The following is a 6,000-nucleotide window of genomic DNA, read 5'->3' as shown; positions in this document are numbered from 1 at the left end:
TAGATGTTTTAGAAATATTAGTTTTCATATTTTCAAAGTTTTTACATAAGCTTAATCATTCACTCTTTTTCTTTCTTCCGCTTTTTTTATTACTTTTAAAAGTTGATTGAGAAAAATTAGTCATTCACAATCACTGATGAAGGATTCTTCGAAAAGTTAAGAACTAGTAATCCATTTTAGAAACTGAATAGGTTCGATCTTATACATACGCGAGGAAGGTAAAAAAGGAAAAAAGAAAAGAAAGAAGATAAGTTCTTTACTTTTATCACTTAGGAATCATGCGAGATGAAAGTCTTATGCACGATTTTGAATTAGAGAAAGAAATGAGGAATCCTCTTTTCGACTCTGACTCTCCCACTCCAATTGTTACTTTTCTTTCTATTGCTTCGAAAGTAGCTGCTTCGGCTTTAGCCGTTTGAATTTTCGATATTCCTTTTTAATTATCATCAAACAAATGGCATCAACATTCTATTTCTTTAAAAGTTTTATTTTAAATTTAATTACATAAGATTTGACGTGTCATTTCACTGTTTATTTAACGATTTTAATAATGAAATAACTTAATTATTATAATATTGATAATTTAAAAATATAATTAAAATATATTAAAATTTAGAGACTAATTTAAAATGTGTCATGCAATTAACTCTTTTGGTTTTTTTACATAATAAATGCTCCTAACTCACTCCTTAAAAGTAATATTTAGTGAACAAGTACAGTTATGGATTATTAAATTAAGGACAGATCAATTAACTTTAAAAAGTGTCCTATGGTTTCTAGATATAATAATTTGGTCAATAAGTAATGAATAAAGATGTCAATTATTACTCTTTAGCAAACTTCTTTTAAAGAAAGCAAACTCATTGTTTATATAGAGAAAATATATATTAATCTAAAACTATTATAATTTTATACATTTTCCTTATTTTTTACAATTAATATTTTAAAAATTCAATTATTGATATTATTAATATCATTATATTTATTATTTATGTAAATTTTTTAATTAATCTGATATCTCTATTATATCATATAAAAATATTGAATTCTCAATTAATTTTTAAAATTTTAAAATATTTTTTTACTTATATTTAAATTGAGTTATATTTTTAAATTAAGTTTTAAATATACCATTAGTAATAATAAAGTGTATTTACAAATTCTAAATTATTAGACATTCTAGATAACTCCTCAATACATTGTTTTGCATTTGTATTGTTGATCCCTAATACTTTATTTTGAATGATAATTTCCTGCTAACACAATTTATAATTAAATAAAGTTAATAAAGCTGAAAAAAAAATGATAAAAGGAAAGAGTAATTGTCATAATGGTAACAATATTTATCAATAACATCATATTTAGAGGTGAATAATCGGTTTAGTCAGTCGGTTCAATCAATCAAATAGAACTAAGTCTGACCTTTGGGTTAGTTTGGGAGTGCGACCGGTCAAGGTTTAGGACTGGAAGGGGTCCCAACAAAATTTATTTAGCTTTTAACAAGAAAAAAATCTTCAATATTTTAAGTCTTCTAATCGACACTTCATTACAGATAAAAATAAAATAAAAGGGGCTCCGATTTTTATTTTATTTTATTACTAGTATATGATTTTATTTTATTGTATTGTGTTTTATAATTTTTTTAAAAGGAGTCCCAATTTATTATTTCGCCTAGGGCTCAAAAAATGTCAAGAACGACCAAACCGAATCGACATTGATTTGGTCAATTTTTTTAGTTAATCGATGCAAATTTTAAATAATTAAAAAATAAATATATTTATTATATATTATAAAGGATAAAAACATTTTAAATAATTAAAAAATAAAATAATATCAAGTCAAATTTTTTTCGATCAGTTCAATTTTGAGATTCAGTTAATTTATTAATGTTTAATTAAGTAGGAGCATAAAATCAACTAAACCAAAATTTAAAAACCAATTATATCAATTTTTTGATTAAAATTAATTCATAGTCTCCCTTAATCATATTATTGTAAATTTTTTTTCCAAATAAGAAAATGCAGCTTCGAAATTTAAAACCATAACCTATGATCTTATATCTTATATCTTGTAAATCAAACAGATATAAAAATATTTCTTTTTTAAAAATAGAAATTATTAATTTTGATAAATATATGAAAATGTTAATATGTGTCTATTAATATGAGAAAGTGTAATTAGTGCTTTACTTAGAATTCAGTAAAATATTGTACCAAATAAAAAAAATCATTAATTTGATAACTGTGGGAACTGATTAAATAGACCATATTTTGTAAGTATTCATTAACTGAATCCTTCAATTGGTAGAAGAGATGCAATGAGATTGGGAAGCAAAATCCTTTACATAGTTTTGTGTGTGTTAACATTGATGAGGGACAAATGGGCATTGGCATGGATGTCACGTGCAATTTGCCCCCACCTCGGTGAAACACCTTCACTCATTTCTGACACTACAATCTCATAATAATAATAATAATAATATAAAATCCTAACACCAATTCAATATAATAATATATATACAATTATGAGATATAAAAATTTTACCATTTCACCTATAATTTATTAGCTGAATGGATGAATAAATTATTTATAAATATAATTTTACTTTTAACTATGATATAATCTAATAAATATTAACTTCAATTTTTCTTCGTAAAATATTTTAATTTGCAGCTTAAAAAATTAGAGTTTCTCACCCACTCTTTTTTTTAAATTAATAATTAATAAATACATGGTCTTTGTGAATTTATGGCTTGCATATTGGTGGATAGAAAAAAAAAAAAAGGAAGATTGACATTACAATGGTAATAAATTAGTTGAACGTTAAATAATAATGACTTTGCTTAGAAACAAAAACATGTGTTGGTACCTAAATAAGTAAACAATTAGGTTTAATGCTAATCATGATTAATTAAATGCTAATTTCATCCAACTTGGATGCCGTCCAAGCACTTTGGCTGTTTTAATCATGGACCAACCCTAACTCATATCAAAATACCACATTCATATACGACGCTTGTTTACTTTTTTAAATTATGATTGCAGTTCTTTTTGTTTATAATTACTTAATTAGATAAATTATTAAAATAGTCACCTTTAATTATTTTAGGTTACATTTAATATACATTTTTAAATTTTAAAAAATTATTAAAATAATAATTAAAAAGTTTTTAATCATATATGTATTATGGTTTAGTATTTAGTACATGTTATTTTATATATTTTTTTAAATACAATTACTCTATCTATCCACTTGATTTTTTCTCTATATTTTTATATCAATAAATTATGATTTTGATGTTGTAGAACACAATATTTTTTATTTTATAGTAATAATATTCTATAGTAGCAGTGTAATTATAAATATTGATACAAAATTTAGTTGAGTGGTAAATTAAAAGGTGGTGTGGGTTTGAATCCCACACAAATTAATCACACATATTAATATCTTCAAATAATATTGCTTATTTAAATTATAAAAGGACATTCCCTTAATTTTCTAAAAGAATTAGTACTCAATTGACTCTTGGCACCAACTCGACCCGGAATTTAAATATTAATATAGATTTTTCATAGATTTAGTAAATTCAAAATTCTATTTGAAAATATTATTTCACTAACAAGAGAAAATTTATGGCTTGTTTAATTTATGGCTTGCATATTGGTGGATAGAAAATAAAATAGATGTTCAATTAAAACTTAAAATAAAAATAAAAGAAAAGTTAGCCTTTGGATTGAAATTTGAAAAATTGAGAAAAGTTTAATAATTTTTTGAAAACTTAAGAATCTCGAGATAAAATTTACAATTTATCTCATCTTTTTGTGGCAGAATTTCGTCAAAAGAATATGAATCTTGGGAAAGAAAAACTTTGGATTTGTGAGTCATGTCTTTTCCAACATTTTGAAAAATGTTTCAAAATTCAGTAGTAGAGTTTCCTATAAAATAAAGATTGATATGGAGATGCTTTCACAATTAAATTTCTAGCAGAAGGTTTGCATGTTGACGAGAAGATTGTTGATGTTGAAAACCTGAAGTTGAAAAATCAACCCAACAAAGTAAATTAGTTCAAGTAAACTTGGTGTTGTTGTTTGAATTTGGTTAATGAGTATTTATTTTTTTGTATAATATTTTCGTTTTAATTTTATATTAAACAAGTGAAACGGGTTTTTTTGGCGAATATGAGTAAACAAATTAAATGCGAAGATGCGTAAACAAATTAAATGTAAAGATGAGTAAACAAATTAAAGTCATTATTTATTACGACGTTCAAATTTGAGACATCAAAATTGAGGTCATTTTTGTATCAACCCAATCTATAGAATTGACTTTCAACCGAAGCATCAAACTGAATGAGCTTCTGTCAAGAATTAGAAGAAAAGTCTCAATTTCAAGTCAGATGAGAATTTCAAGCTTGAAATATAGATGTCTAACATCAATGAACCCTATTAGATATGATACATTTGAGTTCAAAGGCAACATGGATATCGAGTTAATGCTTGATACACATTTCTCAAATAGAAATGCTATACTAGAGTTATATGTCCAGTTTGTCATGTGGAGGAAGGTGGTCCGAGTTCGGCAACAATTCCAGTTGATTTGTTTCAAGAATAGAAAGTAGAAAGCCCAACCACACGGTTGTGTGGTAGTTTCATGACGATGTTGCGAAACTCATATCAGGGAATGTCAAAATCATCAATAGGAAGGCATTCCTTAGTTTCAGCCTTCGATTTCTACTTTGGTGTATAGTCAAGGTTAGTTGGTAACCCGAACATGAAGGCCCTGACTCGACGTTCTGTGAGCACCTTTGATTTCAGCTTCGGAACGTCGATGTCTTATGCTAGAAACACTAATGCAAGTATGTTATCAAATTACATGGGTGTGCATCCGTGAGTAATATTGGTTTTAACGTAGGGTTGATGAGAACAAATGATGTTCTCCCTACAACCTGCACCATCAAATGGGTATCTAATCTGGTACATGAAACTGCAATTAGGGTTGATAATAAAGAGGAAGTTGAAATTGATGATGATTCAAACCGAGAGTTTGTGCTTAATGGTTCAAAAATTGTATTATTTTTAAAACCAAATGTTGCTCCTACTGAATTGAAGGGGAGTGGTTCTGATGGTGAAGATCCGAACAATGTTGGTGGAACCTAACCAGATTTTATGTTGTATGAACATCCACCCCACATTCTTAATGTCAATATTGATGCTCAAGATGAGTTACAATTTCCAAAACTTCTTTATAGAAGATCGAGTCATGGGAGTTCTTTTACAAATTTCGGTGATTTACAGGTTAGAATGAAGTTTTCCTCCAAAGATGATGTTGTTGCTGCAATGAAGCGATATGGTATAAATGTAACACCCTTTACCCGAAAAGAACTAATACCTCAAGAGTAAGGGATGTCACATTTGGCCGCTAAGGCTAACTTAACTCGAACATCAATTTCAAGACTTTACTTTAAAATAAATAGACTCTTTTGAAGTTATTCACGTCATTTTTAGGCTCTTTTTTTTAAGTTTAGTTACAAATAGAGACCATTTGGCTTTATATGGTTTAAAATGAGGTAGACAAAATCAATATCGCAATACTAAGAAATAGGTGTCCTGATAACTCTAGAATATAGAGTTATCTTTAGCACTTTCTAACATATAAATTATGTAAATTCTGAGTAGTTGATAACACTTTTTTAGTTTTTACACATAATTCCATTATATTAAGCAGTACTATGAAAATGTGTCATTTTAACTAATTATTATGCTAAACACATGATTTTTCATCTTTTTGAGAAGGTAATTGGACTTAGTGGGAAAATGGAGCAGAAGTTCACATGATGCAAATCCCATAGCAATGCACAATTATGCTGCAATATAGGACCGTTAGATTGGGCTTAGACATATACAACTTTAGACGTCCCAATCCAACTTTCTTGGATTTCAAAGTTCATCTCAACCCAACTACAGAGTGGATTAACAAGCTTGGACAGACCAGAAGAGCCC

The sequence above is a fragment of the Gossypium hirsutum genome, chromosome A10 (genome assembly GCF_007990345.1).
Source record: "Gossypium hirsutum isolate 1008001.06 chromosome A10, Gossypium_hirsutum_v2.1, whole genome shotgun sequence".
Taxonomy (NCBI): Eukaryota; Viridiplantae; Streptophyta; class Magnoliopsida; order Malvales; family Malvaceae; genus Gossypium; species Gossypium hirsutum.
This window is presented reverse-complemented; position numbering follows the sequence as displayed.